The following is an 18,238-nucleotide window of genomic DNA, read 5'->3' as shown; positions in this document are numbered from 1 at the left end:
TGCCTTCCAAATTTGCATCATCACCGGCTTCCTTCTGCTACCTTCAAACTGGATTTTGTAGGCGTTTTGTGCTGTGTATTCACCATCGACTGTCCACCTCCAAGAGATTGCATCTTGCACTTCAGGGTCGAGCACGACATTCTGAAGTTTTCCCCACAGAAGCACAAATTGATGGAGCTCATCCGTTATTGTAAGATGACCAAGGTTTGCAATCCATACTTGGTTTGTCAAGGCCTTAAACACAGAAAAGTTTTTCCTTTTTGATTTGTCGAATAATGCCGGTGCAATATTTCTAGGGGCCTGCCCATCTAACCAAGTTGAATACCAGAACAAAGCCTTTCTTCCGTTGCCCACCGTAACCCTTGTCGAGGCATGGAATAGCTCCTTCTCCACTCTGTCACATGGGACATCCATTGTTGCCCACGGCCTATCTTCTTGTTTCCACCTGAACCACATCCATCGGAGACGGAGGGCTGTGGCAAACCTTTCCAGATCAGAAATCCCCAGGCCTCCCAGGTCTTTTGGACGACAAACCGTGGACCAGTTAACTAGGCAGTGGCCTCCATTGACGCTCTCAGGCTCACCACCACGCCAAAGAAAGGATCTTCGAATCCTATCAATCCTTTTTGTTAACCATTTTTGCAGAGGGAAAACTGTCAGGTGGTAAGTTAGTTGGGAAGAGAGGATCGATTTCACTAAAATCTCTCTTCCCGCTCTTGAGACAAAATTTCCTTTCCAACCCGGGAGTTGTGCTCCAAGCTTATCAAGCAAAGGTTGAACATCCACCTTTCTAAGCTTTCGAGTGTGCAGAGGAAGGCCAAGGTAGGATCCAGGAAAAGAACTCATCTTTCCTGGAAAATCAAGGAGAATCTGATCCAAAGGCAACTCTTCGCATCTGATAGGGAAAACCTCTGTTTTTGCTAGATTTGTAACCAACCCCGAACACTTTGCAAAAACTTGCAGGATCTCATAAAACGCGATCAGATCAGACCTGCAAGGTTTTGCAAACACAGCAGTGTCGTCCGCATATAACGAGCATCTCAAGCGTGCCGCTCTCGGAAGAATTGGGTGCAAAAAATTATTCTGAGCTGCCATGTCGATGATGCATTGTAGGGGATCAATGGCCATGATGAAGAGCATTGGTGAAAGGGGGTCTCCTTGGCGGAGACCACGAGCATGTTTAAACTCTTTCCCCGGAGTTCCATTAAGCAGCACTTTGGAGGAAGCAGTGGCCAGCAGCGAAGCAACCCAATTTCGCCATCTGATGCCGAACCCTAGAGTTTGCAGGACCTCTAGAAGATAGGCCCAATGTATCTAAAAATTATCCCAACACCATGGTTGGGAATTCCATTTACTGGTTGCTTCATGGAGATATTGTTGCCATCATTTAGTTTGATTTGGATAGGCATGGCCTAGCTGTTCTGGAGGCACCACATGATGCTTTCGACTTTGAAGATTTTCACGATGGCGCCTGCGACTTAAGAATTACTCCTGCAGACTGTGCTGAGCTCGGCTTCCTCGTTTTTTTCACGCTTAAGCGCCCAATTATGGAAGAGGAATACTGATTCTGATGGTGTTGCTGGGGTTAGAGGAAGATGATAATGTGATGTTTCTATCGACAGATGATGAAGTCGTCCTCATGGCCCATGTTGAGTCAGGGAAGTTTAAGAAACTTCCTGAAAAGATTATTCACCGGCGCCCATGCTATCCATTCAAGAGTTGCTATACTGCAGGTAAAGATCACGCATGTACATTGATGCTATAGCGAAAAATAGTAATTTTGTATAAGTAGCCGATGGGATGCGTTTAATTTCGTTGAGTGTTAAGACTAGCAATTTGAACTCATGTCCTATCAGTTGTTTCTTTGGCTGCTTGATGAGCTATTTAACATATAGTGATGTTTTCTTTTCTGTAGCATTCATTATTAAATCCCGGGGTTCAATTCAGAGTCATGTTTTTGGAAAATGGTTGGAGCTAGTTTGGGGTTGGGTGGTTCCTAGTAACTAGGCTGTGAATAAGCAGACCAGATGTCTTTTTAGGCGGTCTTAGCAACAATTAGACGAAAGGTGGGAGTGTGGCACCTAGCGCATAGGCTTTTTTGAAAGAGTGTTCACGGGTACCAAACTGCTTTGACCGTTTATGCTATGCAGTCCATAGATCAAGTTGATGGATACAAATATTTTAGATTTTTTTTATGAGTAACAGAAGTAAAGTTTACTGTTGCCAGCATGAATTGTGCCACAGCAATACTCCTATGTGCATAGATCTAGTGCAAGTTATTTCAGCGCGAGGTACATAACAGTTGGAAAATTATTACACAGCTACATGAAAAACTGAGCTTGAACCAATTATTGAAATGCCAAATTAGTAGCTTAATGGGCACATTTAGAAGGTTAAAGCTATGTGCATTCTTTCACTCAATACCTTTATCGCTATATGATCTAGCTACCAGTATTAAATCTATAAGAACATTTTTTTGGACCTTTATTTATAGTAATATTATAATTAATTTCTCTCACATAATGAAGAGTCCCGCTGCTGCAATTACCAAATCCATGAGTACCAAAGAAAAAAAAAGGTGATATTGTTGAATTTTCTTGACAAATCTATTTAAATCTGAATAACCATGCATTCATGATAGTATGGATATGTTTCAGGGCCGCTTTCAAATTAGTCAAATAGTCTGAGTGTGCACGTTCTTCGCTATGAGATACTTGAGTAAAGTATTCTGAGAAAAATTCTTGCATTTGATAATTGGTGTGGTTTTACTTATTTTTTTGGTTGTTCCTAATACAGTATCAAAGACGAGTTCTTTTTCTGAAATTGCAGCTTGGGGTTCTTCTAAATATCTCTCTATTGCTCTGTCATATCCCTATGTCGGAATTTTTTTGTTTGTTTGACCCTTTGTCTTCTTATGCTTGTAGGCATGGGCATTGCTGGTAGACATAATGGAGTTGAAAATGTGCACAACGTGTAAGCTGGCTGTCTGTTTAAATATGCCATTATGTTTTATTTTTTGAGTAGGTAATGCGAGAATATATTCTCAATGTAATCTGAGCTGTTTTAAGAGAGTTCTCTAGCGTCAAATATCAAATACGAAGAGAAGACATTCTAAATGAGAACTCTCTGCGGTCCTTTGGTCAGCTGCTGCCCGCCTTCCATCGTACTTCTTGACAAACCTTGTATCTATCAAGGTTCCTCTCTCTTGGATGTGCTCTTTTGCATGCTCTCCCTTCAATCCATCTTCCTTGCTGACAATTTGCCACATCATTACTCTGTTGCAATCACTCTACTTCCCCCTTTTTCTCTCACATGAGACCATTCCCTGTTCTCTATTTGTGTGTACTTTTGTGCTTGCGCATAGATGAGAATGCTGCCATGCCTCAGTGATTGCAAAATGAATTACTTTCCTTTGTTTTTTTGGTTGTGCTTAGGATGTATTAAGGTCTTTTGTGATTACAAATTTATAAGTTGCCTATTGTTTTTGTGAACCTAATTGGTCATTAACAATATATGAGCTTCTGGCTTCTAGCACCTACCGTTTCTAAACTACAAAGATGCGAATACGTTTGATGTCGAGCACTACATCTAATCTCTTCAAATCAAATCCAATGGCTCCCTCTCCTTACCGTAATGCGTCATTTTTTTCTGTCTTCCTACCTTTCCTTCCAAATAAAATCCAACAGTCTCCCTTCATCCCCCATCCCCTCCCTAAATACTGTCAAATAATATTAACTCCTTTCCATCTATTGTCAAATGTTGTCCTTACCCCCGATTAGCTTCCCTCATCACGGACAACCTTTTCTTTTCTTTCATCGTCTCTTGCCAATTAAGTTTGCTGCTGCTCCCTCGATGCTGTGCCGGCGCCCCTCCGCATGCGGCCCCACCGCATCCGCGCCCTGGACGCCGCCCAGCCGTTCGACTACGAGAGTACGAGTCCCGCGCGGCGGGGCTCCTGGAGGAGCGGCAGCGCCTCAAGATCGCCATCGTCGTGTTCCGCATCTTCGGCCAGTTCCTGGCGCTCACCTTCGCGCGGCAAGGCCACAAGCTCCTCGCCTACTCCCGCACCAACCACTCCACGCTCGCCTCGACCCTCGGCGCCTCCTTCTTCTCCGACCCGCACGACCTCTGCGAGTGCCAACCGGACGTCGTCCTCCTCGCCATCTCCATCCTCTCCGCCGAGGTCGTCCTCCGCTCGCTCCCTGTCCACCGCCTCCGCCGCAACACCCTCTTCGTTGACGTCCTCTCCGTCAAGGAGTTCCCCAAGAACCTCCTCCTCAGCTCCCTCCCGGCGGACTTCGACGTCATCTGCACCCACCCCATGTTCGACCCCGAGTCCGCGCGCGACGGCTGGGACGGCCTCCCCATCGTGTTCGACAAGGTCCGCGTCGGCGACTGCCCCGCCCACCGCGCCCGAGCCGAGGCCTTCCTCAACATCTTCGAGCGCAAGGGCTGCCGCATCATGGAGATGCCCTGAGCCGAGCACGACGTGCACGCCGCCGAGACGAAGTTTCTCACCCACTCCGTGGGGCGGATGCTCGCCACGCTCGAGCTCCGGTCCACGCCCATCAACACCAAGGGTTACGAGACGCTGCTCCGGCTGGTCGACAACACCTGCAGCGACAGCTTCGACCTCTACAACGGCCTCTTCATGTACAACAAGAACTTCACTGAGCTGCTCAACCGTCTGGAATGGGCCATGGACTCCGTCAAGAAGCTCTTCGATGGCCTCCACGACGTGCTCCGGAAGCAGCTCTTTGAGGGCTCACCGCAGGCCCCCAACACCTCCAGCGTCCGCAAGTAGCCTCGCGAATTCCTCTCGGTCAATTCAATTCAGTTCTTGCTGCTCGTGATCCTCCTCATATACATTGTATCGGATCAATCTTGTTGGGATGATGTCGCGCCCCCTTTTTTAAGGATAGCTCGAAGTCTACTGGAAAGATTATACGCTTATCATATGCTTGTCACTGCAATTTCGTTTCATGAACTACATTTGAAGGTTGCAAAGATTGTGAAGCTCCATCGGTCGAAAGGTGTAGGCATGCCCGCAGTCTCGGTTTCCCGGGCCGGCGAAGACGGTGACGAGCCTTCGACTGAAGGCCGAAGTCTGTGCCAGCGGTCCTGGTTGACCGCGGCGGGCGAAGGTAGCAACCGGTCTTCGCTCAGAAGCCGAAGGCCATCGGGCGGATGACGGGATGAAGAAGATTTCGGCGGATCTTCGGAGCCGAAGATCATGACTGGATAGTGGGGCCTGCTTTGGTCGTTCGGGGCAGAGTTATAATTATGTAAATATGCTTACTTGTACCATAATGCCCTCGAATATTCTGAAAATGTAGCAGGTAAAGGGGTAGGACCTGTAACCTACGTCTGGAGTGATCGAGTACAGGCTATAAATAGGATCATACTGTACTCAGAAGATCAATAAAAATACTGTTCCACCCCCAACACGTGTCACCCCAAGGACCCTTCGGCATTTCCGTAAGTGAAGATCCACATTGTCTGGGATTTCGGTCCCAACAAATCTGTGTCTGTATTTTATTATCTAAACTATAAATCTAGTCTAAACTATATAGACGTGGATACGTTTGATGTCGAGCCCCACGAGCCCCACATTCAACCCCTCCGGATCGAATCCAACACCCCGCTCTCCCCACCTCCAGATCAAATCGAACAATCCTCCTTTGCCTCCCTCCCCCCCCCCCCCCCATTTCCCCTCCCCTAAATACTGTCAAATAATATCGACTCCTTTCCATCTATTGCTAAATATTATCCTTATTGGCAAAAAAAAGTTTGATACGTGACCTGTGATGGAGTACAACATTGCAAGTTAGTATATTTTGTTTCATTGTTTATTTGTATCGTGGTTTAGTTTTTCCTAACGATAGTGACTATTATTTGCAGATTCTATTACCGATATGTCACCACGTGCATTTCATATTATTTTCATTCCACATGGTGGTTAGAAGTGTATCGTTATTGGACCCACTACCTATACCAGATTGGTTTAAAGGACATGAACCCATAATACACTATCTGTTTAAAACACTCAAAATTTTCAATAAATTGAATCTAGCTCTGGAAGTAGCAACCCTCTGGATTGATGACATATGTGATCGGTGTCGTATAGTACCAATTTGTGTTCAAAGACAAAAGATTGATAAATTTCTTAGAACATCGGTTCAATCAATTAGATTATCCACGTAGATGTAATAATTTATTCTTATGTAGGTTCGACTCAGGATTTTTGTTATTAACTTCATACGCGCGTGGAACGATAAACAACTACAACCACCGATTTGTATTGTGAGTGTTCTCAACAGTATTGTTATTTACATTAAGCAATTGACTATATAGTTATGTATTTTTTTTTACAATTACAATGAAATATAATGCAATTATAAGATGTGCACGAACTAACAAAGAAATTATTTATTGACCTGCTGAAATACAATGGGAATGAATCTAAAAACAATATTTCTGAAGTTGTACGAGAATTTGTTAAACACATCAGATAGTGTATTTTTTGAATGAGAGATTAGTTGTGCTATTATTTTTGCGCATGACTATTGTACTGCTTATTTTCTCCTCTACATAAGTTTTTGCTCATAACTTTAGTTATGTACAATTGTAATAGGTGACTGTAAACTTCTACACCGTAGTTTGTTTAAATAATATAATAGGTGATCATAAACTTCAATACCGTATTTTGCTTAAAATTTTGACTCCCACTGCAATGTTACTGATTTCATGTGTAGCACTTGTTGCAATATTATTAATTACACACGTGTCAAGACAGACAACTTGGATTCTTGCTAAGTAAAATAAAGAAATAGATCCCACACGAAAGAGAATAAAAAATATTATGTATGGAGTGGTGAGATATATTGGAGTTGTACTAGATGTATTTTTTTCTTGTAGTAGTTGTAGGCTTGCAGCATGATTAAATTAAACTAGTCTTCATTATGCTAACAGTGTTTTGTTAAATATTTGTAGAGGATGACTTAAGCATTGCTATATTCGGTTACTTTATTTATATTAACTCATAATTAAAAAAGGTGTTTGCATAATTTAGAAATCGTCGTTATAGACGGTTACTAGTTTTATACAAAGGCTCATAGATTGCCAGTTCGCACTGCTGCTCATTCTGGATCGTTATTGATACCTAATGACTACTTAGAAGAGCATGTCCTTGACTTCCATAGTCTTCTAGATAATTTTTCCACTTTTATGCAGTTTGTTTAATATTGTTCCAGCGTATCTTTTGTTTGTTCAGTTACAATATCTAACTTGCGTCAGTAACTGACCATTGACCAATAACTACCATTTCAATCTCTTTTTTCATTCTTCACATTGTTCCTCCGGACCAAACTAGATGTTGTATGATTTGTATGCTCACATGTGAACACTGTGTTAAAAAAAAAACTATGTTTGTTTTGGACCGTTGGAAGTATCAATTTACACAAGATAAATAAGTTGAGAAAATTGAGCGTTTGAGCTTGAAAGATTCCAATCCCTAAAGCAGAACCCCTTGCATTCCTCTAATGTGTGAGATGATAATTTCAACTTGCTTACTAAGATTGGTTGTTCTTCTATTTCTAAGAAATGTACGATGGGAACTTGAAAGCAGATGTTTTTGCTTTCAACTTCTGATGGGTATAGTGTGTATAATTTGATAAGCTAAGGCAAGCTGATCAATATTTGCCCCTGATGTGTCGTTGTATTACTTGAATCAGTACACTTTTGCTTGCTAGTTCCTACTGTGATCAGTAGCAGGTCATTGTTTGTTGTCCTGGTCAGGAATTGAATCACCTCACTTTTACTTGCACTGTGATCAGATGAAGCCAATTCAATTTAACTGTTCTTCTATTTTTGTTCTTTGTTTCTTGTGTCAGTTTTGTCTGACAATGTTGCAATGATTCAGCCTTCACAAAATGTGTACTGAACATTTATGCTTTGAGTAGAAAATTTGCGAGATATTACTTTCGCTGTTGCAACAGTGAGTGGTACAAAGTTGTTTTACTGAGACGCAGGATTGTCTTACCGGTGCAGACACTTCCATTGGATGCTTTGGCATATGGTGTTGTCTATGTGGAAATTGACCCTCTATTTTGTGTGTACTGGAGAGCTATGCAGTGGACTTACATGAATTATCTCATAATTCTTTCTTCCGAGCATATTTGAGTTAGTTGAGCTTCATAATTCTTGCTAGTTGACCCTCTATTCTCTTGTCGCTCTTATTGTCATGCCCACTATTCTCCAGTCATGTCACGCACAAAGGTACAGTTAGAAATCTTTCCTTACCGCACCGTATGATCCAAATTTGCTCTAAGGTCCTGTTTGAAATGCTGGGATTTTTGGTTATCTTGTCAGGAAACAGAATGTTTCATGCCATAATCATGTGAAAATATGAAATTCACTTGCTCCAGATAGGGACTGCGACTCGTGTATATGCGTGAAGGTTTTTGAGTGCTCGCGGGCGAATGAATAAAGTTACTTTTTAGCAGTTCGATCGAACGAGTTCATCAGATTTCACCTTAGTGATGCAGTTGAGCATTTCGGTAATTCCGTTGAGCTCAATTGGGTTCATTTTAGAAACTATCGCTGTATGAATATGAATTAGTTCATCTTTACAGGCCGTCCCATTGTAGGCATATTGCTATCAAGTGTCAAGCACATTGTAAATCTGTACAAATATGAAGTTATCAAGTCTGGCAAAATTGTGCCAGGATGTTGTGTAATCAACGAGAAATTTATCACAACTATTTCATGGTATGTAGCCATAGGAACGCAAATTGCAATTATTTCTATCGCCATTCGCTCTTTTATCCTTTGCTCAATTTAGCAAAAGGTCCGTCCTAAACATATGACATAAACAACGAATGCAATATATCAGAAGGTGTGTAAATGGAACAAAAGGGAGGATCATTTCTCACTAAATTTTTTAAAGTAATTTGTGACAAATAAATACACGTGGATCAGTTATGTACATCCTTTAGATTTCAGATGAATCATGGATACATTCGCAATCAGACGAATCAAGCTTCAACCAGGCTTCAAAATGCTGAAACAGCAACAGAACAGGGAAATAGACTATCCAAAAAGAGTTCACATAACTAAAAAAATTCATCACTAAAAGAGGGAGCAAAACTACAAAAAGAGTTGTATCGCAAGTGTATTGTTGGAGTGGTTTTTATGATTTCATTGAAGAGGTGCTTTCACTTAATATTTTCTCTTCCTTATATCTCTCAGGTGCACACCTAGGTAAGGGTTCATGTTTACCGAGAGAGGAAATCCTCAATTTCTGTGCATTAATTAGATAATTAGATGTGTATTCTTTTTAGGCATGGTTCACAACTAGAAGCCAATTACTCACCGCAGTCAAGATCTGTAGGACCGAGAATGGCGACAAGAGAGGGTGAATATATGTTTTAACAAATTTATTTTGAAATAGATAAACTTTTCTTATTTTGTCACGTAACACACCTCATAAGAGAATCATAACAAGACGTAACAAAAACACAGCGGAAACTTGACAAAAAGGCGCACTCAAAGGGCACCGAAAGATCCAACAAAAAGAGCGAATTTAGTGCTGAAAACACTATTCATTGCTGAAAACAATGTTCACATGAACTTTTGGGTGAAATTTAGAATATCCGGGTTCTGGAAGTTTTGGATGAACTTCTGAGTCAGGGTTCTCTATCACGAAATGACACTTCAATCTGAAAGTTCCAGGTTTGTATCAGAAGTTCCGGGTTAGACAGAACAGTAGCTCAAAATTCAAAATCCACACTTACAAATCCAACAAAAGGTGGGTCTCATGGTTAGAATCGAATACTAGGTTTGACAGTAAACCAATTCATGACTCATCTCCACACAAATCTTAGAACTTGAGAAGAAATATTCAAGGATCAAAGAGATGTAAAACCGGAAAAGAAATTCTCCAAGTTGATGGATTAGAGGCGAGGGAATTCAAGACTCAATCTTGTATATTAGTATGTAAATTTTATGCCTCTAGCAACGAGAAGGATGACTCCCGCAAGATGGAAAACTTCAGCTCAAGCACGGGAATCAATAGAGTGAAACTAGAAGGAGGGGAATTCAAAGCATATGCAAAAACATTAATTTTATTTCTTGCAAAGGTCAACCCTATTTTAAGCCGATTACAAAGTTTTTGCATACAAAATCTTACATCTAATATATAGGCTAAACTCTACTCTCCCTCTCCTCTAAAACCCTAGCACAAGGCTCTCATATGTATGGCACAAAAGGCTTAATTGGCTGGTTCATATCTCCCACATAGCCCTACCCCTCTATTTATAGTATATGTTCTTTAACCTCTAAGTTTTCTAGCTATTTTCTAAAATATTTCTCTTGTAGTACACTCCTACCTACTATCGAGGGTATTTTGGTCTATTTTCTCCTCCATCCATCGAACGACTGTAGCGCCTTCATGACTTAGCTTCGTCTCAAAGCAAGTTTCACGATGATGCCACGTGTACTTCCATCCTTCCCACGGTTTTGAGGCTAAACTGTGAAACGCCTTGCACGCTTCTCAAAGCGTGACTCACTGCCACTTGCTTGACCTCAAACAAGTATCCCGACGTTGATATGTGTACTCTGTCTTACGATCTTGATCATCAGTAAGTCTCTCCCGCTTCTGATCCCTTGTGCCGCCTTGTCACTTACATTGGTATCCCCTTCGCTTAACATGTTGTCTCCATCTTCCATGCTTCATTTGACCTCCATGTGTACAGCTAGGATCACCCTTGACTCCGCCCGACCTCCTTAATCATCCAGCACCAAGCACCCCGCTTGGCCCAGATCACCTGTTGTCGACCACCAAGTTGTATCCGTCACTTGCACATCATGAGACAAGCAAATACATATCTCTAACTCCAACTCTAGTTAGACCATAATCAAAACACTACTACATAAACCCCTATATATACTGGCCCATCACTGCCGGTTCATAAGCCGCATGGGAAAATTACAGTCATCGTGGCTTACGAACCGGCAGTGATAAGGGCATCACTGCCGGCTGTTGGCTTGAGCCGGTAGTGATACCATGCTCCATCTTCACTGCCGGTTTAATCCACCGACCAGTAGTGATAGCACGGCATCACTACCGGCTTGTTATATGAGCCGGAAGTGATGTCTCGACTATATAAAAGTCGCCCTCTCCTTCCCTAAGCCCGAGCATACAATAGAGAGGAGCTCTGTTTGCTTGGTGGTAGCCATTTTTGGTCACCAAGTTCTTAGTGGCTTCAAAATTTTGTGGAATCCTCATGCCCTAGGTGTTCCAAGGTATGTAACTTCATGTCCAATCCATTTCTAGTTGAATTTTTTTTGCTAAATTGCTCTAGATTTTGAAAAGATGGAGATGCACCTATGGCCATGATGTTTTAAGACAATGTAGATGCAATTATATATCATTTATTATACGGAAGCTTCAATTAGTAGCTTATGGTGGAAAGTATCTTTATTATTGATTTACATTAGCTATAGGTTTAAGCATATTTATTTTTTAATTAATTTAGCAAGCTCTTATATAGAAACTTTAGGTATGAGCATATTTATTTTTGATTTATAATGAATTAGAAAAATTAACCATAATATTTAGGTATGTTGCAAGCTCCAATTATATTTTTATATTTTAATTAATTAGCATGCTCCTATATGAAAACTTTAGGTATGAGCGTATTTATTGTGATTTTTAATGAATTAGAAAATTTTCTCTATGATATTTAGGTATGTAGCAATATCCAATTCTATGTTTTATATTTTATTTAATTAGCAAGCTCCAATATATAAACTTTATGTATGAGCGTTTTTTATTTTTACTTAATTAGTCCTACGAAAGGGTTTAATAATAAAGAAAATTTCTAGGGCTGGCACCACCAAATACTCAGCGGAAGCAGACGCGAAAGCATACAAAAGGCGTCTCTTCCATCCCAGGCCAATTGCCGGTAGGAGATGACGAGGTAATTTATTTGTTGATGATCGTAAAATTTTCTAGATGTTATGAATTTGGATTTATAATAATTATATAATTGTAGATGGACAGAAGATAGATGTACGATGCGAGATGTGTGAGCGCAGAGTACAAGAATGGTGTGGATTGTTTTCTGGTACAAGCCATGGCGCACAAGTCAAATACACATTCTCATTACATGTGTTGTCCATGCGTCGATTGTGAGAACAAGAAGCAGTTTTCCACCATTCAGCAGATACATTCCCACTTGATGCCAAGGGGCTTTATGCTTGGCTATACTCATTGGACCGAGCACGGTGAAGCTGAGATCGTACAAGAAGGGCAATACATTGGCAGAGAAGATGAAGACTTGTGCATCGATATGCCAGCTGATGAATACACCGATATGGCCCCTGCCGAAGATACGTTGGTCGATGATGATCTAGAGGAGATGTTGGCTGACACCGACGCCGATGATCTGGAGCAGATGTTGCACGATGGGGAGGGGAACTTCACCAATGAAAGAGAGTTTCAAAAGTTCCAGCGTATGGTAGAGGACTCTAAAACACCGTTGTTCATGGGCTGCGAGAGGGAGCACACAAAGTTACATACCGTGCTTTCACTGCTACAATTGAAGACAAGCAACGACTGGTCTGATAAAAGCTTCATAGAGTTGTTACTGTTCTTGCAGAAATTGTTTCCAAAGGGAAATGTGCTGCCAGAAAACACGTACCAGGCCAAGCAGGTTGTGTACCCATTGGGGTTGGAAGTGCAGAAAATACATGCATGTCCAAATGATTGCATGTTGTATCGCAGAGAGCATGCAGACTTGGAAGCGTGTCTCGTCTGTGGTGCATCACGGTACAAGCGTGACCATGATGATAACGATGGTGAGGAAAAGAATAAAAGGCCTCCCGTCAAGGTAATGTGGTATTTTCCTATAGTCCCCCGTTTGGAGCGTTTATTCGCGAACAAAAGGCATGCCGAACTGATGTGGTGGCACGCCAAGGAGCACAAGGATGATGGAATGCTGAGACACCCCAGAGAAACATCGATAGGAAATACAATGAGCCCTTTGCAGAAGATGTGAGGAATATAAGATTTGGGTTACGTACGGATGGGATGAATACATTCGATAACATGAGCAGTAGTCATAGCACTTGGCCTTTGACTCTATGTATCTACAACATTCCTCCTTGGTTGTGTATGAAGCGGAAGGACATTATGATACCGGTGCTGATACCAGGGCCGAAGCAACCTGGTAACGATATTGATGTATACCTGAAACCATTAATGGAAGATCTTGTAATACTGTGTAATGATGGTGTGCATGTATGGGATGCATACAAACGAGAGAACTTCACCCTACGCGCAATACTATTCGTAACAATCCAGGATTGGCCAGCCCTTGGGAACCTATCGGACCAGACTGTCAAAGGCTACTGTGCATGTGTGCATTGTTTGGATGAAATAGAGAGCTTGTGGCTGAAGAATAGCCGAAAAATGGTGTACCTAAGACATCGTAAATTTCTTCGCAAGAATCACCCATACCGCAACAACAGGAGAGCTTTTGATGGGAAAGTTGAGACTCGATCACCTCCTAAGTATCGCACTAGGAGAAAGGTATATGACATGGTAAAGGGACTTAGGGTTATTCTTGGAAAGGGACGCGGGAGTACACCGGTTCCGAAATCTAATCTTAGAGTTCCTATGTTAAAAAAGAAATCTATTTTTTATGACTTAGATTATTGGCCGGATTTGGTGGATCGACACGCAATCAATGTCATGCACATTGAGAAGAATGTGTGTGATAGCTTGATTGGTACGTTACTAGATATACCTGGCAAAACAAAGGATACACTCCAAGCACAGAAGGACCTGAAATGTTTGAAACTCAGACATGATCTATATCCTGAAGATATGGAAGAAGGCGACAAATATCTTGGTCCCGCTAGCTACAGTATGAGCAAGGCGGAGAAAATTGCAATGTGCAAGTGCTTGCATGGAATCAAATTTCCATCGGGTTACTTCGCCAACATAAAGAGACTAGTAAATATGAAAGATTTGAAATTAACTGGCATGAAGTCTCATTATTGTCATGTGATGATGACACAGATGTTTCCAATTGCAATTAGAGGTATTCTGTCGTCGAAGATCCTAAACCCAATCATAAAGCTATGTTCATTCTTCAACGTGATATCACAGAAGGCCATCGATCCGACCAAGCTACATAAGCTGTAGGAAGACGTAGTCGAGACTCTATCCCAGCTTGAGACGTTGTTCCCTCCATCGTTTTTTGATATCATGGTGCATCTCATTGTTCACATTGTGAAAGAGATACGGATTCTTGGCCTCGTGTTTCTGCATCAGATGTACCCTTTCGAGAGGTTCATGAGAGTTCTAAAGAAATATGTTCGTAACTGAAATCGGTTGGAAGGCTGCATGACCGAGGGCTGGGGAACCAAGGAGTTCATTGATTTCTGTGTTGACTATATGAATCTCAAATCAATTAGTGTGCCTGTATCTCGCCATGAGGGGAGGCTATAGGGGAAAGGGACGATAGGTGCAAACTCTTTTCGCACTAATGACCCCATTTCATTAACACAAGCACATTTCGTAGTTCTGCAACAATCAGTTGTAGTGGACCAATATGTCGAAGAACATCAGAAGATGCTACGCACCATAAACCCAGGGAAGTCTGATGTTTGGATAGCGCGAGAGGACCGAGATCATTTTGGTGCCTGGTTATGTAGACATGTGATGTATAAGTAGATAGAGTGTGCTCAATTGAGTGTGTTGGCTCACGGACCGTCAACTACAATCCTCACATTCCAAGGATATAACATAAATGGCTATACATTTTATACGAGAGCTCAAGATAATAAGAGTGCTAAGCAAAATAGCGGTGTCCGTATAGATGCCTACAACTGCAATAGAAATAGGGAGGCCTACTACGGATTCATAGAGGAGATCTGGGAGTTCGACTATGGAGTGTTAAAGGTTCATCTTTTCCGGTGTCAATGGGTCAGACTCCCAGGGGTGTGAAGATCGACAAGTATGGTATGACTACAGTGGACCAAAAACTCATTGGATACAGAGAAGAACCATTCGTACTTGCGAACGATGTTATGCAAGTCTTCTATGTAAAGGACCCAGACCCGGCTAACAAGGAGGAGAGCCATGTGGTTCTTCAAGAAAAAAAAAGGATTGTTAGAGTAGAGAATGTTGTTGACGAGGAAGACTACAATCAATTCGACGCGCTACCTCCTTTCGGAGAGGACGTCGACCTAGGTCCTATGGAAGACACCGACGAACCTCCCTATGTACGCCGTGATCATAATGAAGGGCGAATCGTTAAGACAAAGTAGCTAAATTGTATTAATTACTATGTATGAATTTGTTTTAGATGCAATTAATATACCTCACTTTTGTTATGAAACCTTCAATTTCTAGTTTATGGTGGAAGATGTCTTTATTATTGAGCATATTGATTTTTGATTTTGCATAATTAATTTTATTTATGAACATATTTATTTTATTTATTTATTGTATTAGAAAATTGAACCAAAAAATTTAGGTATATACAAAACATAATTTTAGTATATAGCAAGTTCAAATTTAAATAACTATGTATTAGGATTTTAGGTCAACAGAATGTTAATAAGTACAGATAGTACAAATTAAATCGAAATTACTTGAGTAGTGCAGCGGTTTGTTCGGTTTTACTTATGCAGGTAGTAGGTTTGAGTCTCTTCGTGCGCGGTTGAAACTTTGAAAAAAAATTTGCACCCCAAGCCACCAGCAGGGAATGAGGTTTCACTGCCAGTGAACATATTGGGCCGGCAGTGAAACATCTTTCACTGTTGGTCGTCATATTGAGCCGGTAGTGAAGGTACCCTTTCACTGTCGGTCGTCATATTGAGCCAGCAGTGAAGGTACCCTTTCACTGCTGAAGCTCAAATTACCCTTTCACTGCTGGTTGTTATATTGAGTCGGCAGTGAAGGTACCTTTTCACTGTCGGTGCTCTAATTGAGCCGGCAGTGAAAGCTCTCCCCTATATTGTCTTGCTCGACGCCCGCCCTCTGACACTTAGAAAAATTGAGCCCTGCATGTGCCCTCCGCGACACCGCTGCCTTCTTGACACCACCAGCTCCTCCCCGACACCGCCGTCCCCGCCACATCCTCCCCGATGCTGCCGTCCACGCCGTATCCTCCCCAATTTTACCGTCTCCAGAGCCCCGCCGTCCCTGTCCCAGAGCTGAGGCCGCCGTCTCTGTCCCCTACACCGCCGTCCACCGTGTCCCCGTCCCCTACACCGCCGTCTCTGTCCCCTACACCGCCGTCCTGCTAGTGCTGTCGTCGTCCATGGCCGCCCGCCTCGCCGATCGATAGAGCAAAGGTATATCCCCTGCCCTCCTTGGTATTGGGTGCCTCGCCGACCGTTGTTAGTTTGGAGCTTGGTATTGGGTGAACTTGGTATTAGGTGAACTACTCATGTGCATCTGACTTTGGACAGTGCATACTTTCTAGAGCATATCGAACACACACATTCTTCAGTTAGGTAGTTCTGGGTGGAGCAAGGGTGCAGATATTTGACATTCCGAATTTTGGAAGAAAGAATTTAAGATATGCCTTTTTGGTTGTAGGAGGTGGTGATACTTGTGCTTGGCTATTAATCAGTAGAAGGAAACCATCTAGAAAAATGAATTACTGTAATTGCATGCAAAACATTCACTTAGATTGTAAAGGCACAAAAACAGATAAGGTGCTTATGATCATTTGAAAGAACTGCAAGCATGCAAAGTTCTTACCTCTTCAAGCCAGCAGTTTTCCTGCGAAGAAGGCTGTCGAGAACAACAATGAGAACAGAAGCACTAACTTGCCACTCGGTAGAACGATATGTATTTTACCAAGCCCTACACGGATCGAATGAAACCACCAAAACATAGGATCAAATTGATTTGTGACACGTTGAATAGACGGTTGGTTTTTTTTCTCCTGTGAACCCTTTTTAAGCCCATTGTACGCAGGCACTGTGTTTGGAGCATCCTCATGTACTGACGGTACTGAGCCATTTGTAGAAGTGGAAAGGCTCCTTTCTGCTGTTTGTTTTACCCCTAAAGCAGTGGAGGAAGTTTTCTTTGCAGCTGATTGCAGTGCCTGAAGTTTGTTTAGTAGGTTCTGTAGGTACACACAAAGAAACAACATGGTGAAAGCTATTTAGGTACATGATGCTTTTCCTTTGGCCGATCCAGAATGTCATTAAGAAAGCTAATGCTTCGTTATTTTTGGAGTAGCATGTAGACACTAATTTCCTTATCAACAATTTATCACATGACAGCACATAACAAAATCCAAAATTTAATTCGGGCATGAAGACTTTGCATAATAAAAGGAAAAAATGAAAAGGATTTACCTCCTGAGTTCTTTTAGTGCTTGAACTAGTACCATCCCAGCCGATTCAAGCATTTCTAAGAGCTCCCTACGGTCGCATGCATTTTCCAAAGAAGCCATGCGTATTTGATCAGAGACGCATAAAGCAGTCGATACTGCCTGCTCAAATGATCCGCTGACTAGAAATGTTTTTTCTCGAATGCGCAGGAGAGCTGCGAATCTTTGAATTATAGAGAGAAAAAGGATCGGCCCCTTACAAGCACATCACCACCTCACTCCGGGCCGAGCCATGAGGGGTTGAATGAAAAACAAAATAGAATGCAGAGAATAAAAACCAACCAAGAAGGATGAGATCTGACCATACACAAGCTAGATTAACTAGCCCAAGCCGCGATCTAGACCGAGAGTCCGTAGGGCACGAGCACCCGCAAGACACCACAAATCCTCCTCTTCTTTGAAAGCCTGCAAGAGGCTAGATATCCTCGGTGGAGCTCCGTCAAAGACACAAGCATTGCGATGCTTCCAAAGGATCCATGCACCCAGAATGATGAACATGTTCAGCCCCTTCTTCTTTTCCTTCGGCAGATTCTTGATATCCTTGCGCCACCAAACAGCGAAGGAAATATCATGAGAGCTAGGCACTCGATCCTGCAGGTCCAACGCGGATAGAATCCGGTACCAGAAATCCCGTACCAACACACAGGTGGTCAGGAGATGTTGAATATTCTCTTCCTCCTGGTCGCAAAAAGGACAGTGACTGGGATGCGGAAGCCCTCTCTTAGCGAGTCTGTCAGCCGTCCAGCACCTATTCCTTAATGCCAACCAAATAAAGAGTTTGCATTTCGCTGGAGCCCATGATTTCCAAACTCGAC

At 42.2% G+C, this 18,238-nt stretch overlaps 1 pseudogene; it reads left to right on the top strand.

Annotated features, from left to right (window-relative positions):
* Positions 1-1,570: 1,570 nt before the first annotated feature.
* LOC133903232 (arogenate dehydrogenase 2, chloroplastic-like) lies at positions 1,571-4,804 on the top strand (annotated as a pseudogene).
* The last annotated feature ends 13,434 nt before the right edge of the window (positions 4,805-18,238 follow it).

Source organism: Phragmites australis, chromosome 21 (genome assembly GCF_958298935.1).
Source record: "Phragmites australis chromosome 21, lpPhrAust1.1, whole genome shotgun sequence".
Taxonomy (NCBI): Eukaryota; Viridiplantae; Streptophyta; class Magnoliopsida; order Poales; family Poaceae; genus Phragmites; species Phragmites australis.
The sequence above is the reverse complement of the archived record's forward strand: the minus strand, read 5'-3'. Positions and strand labels throughout refer to the sequence as shown.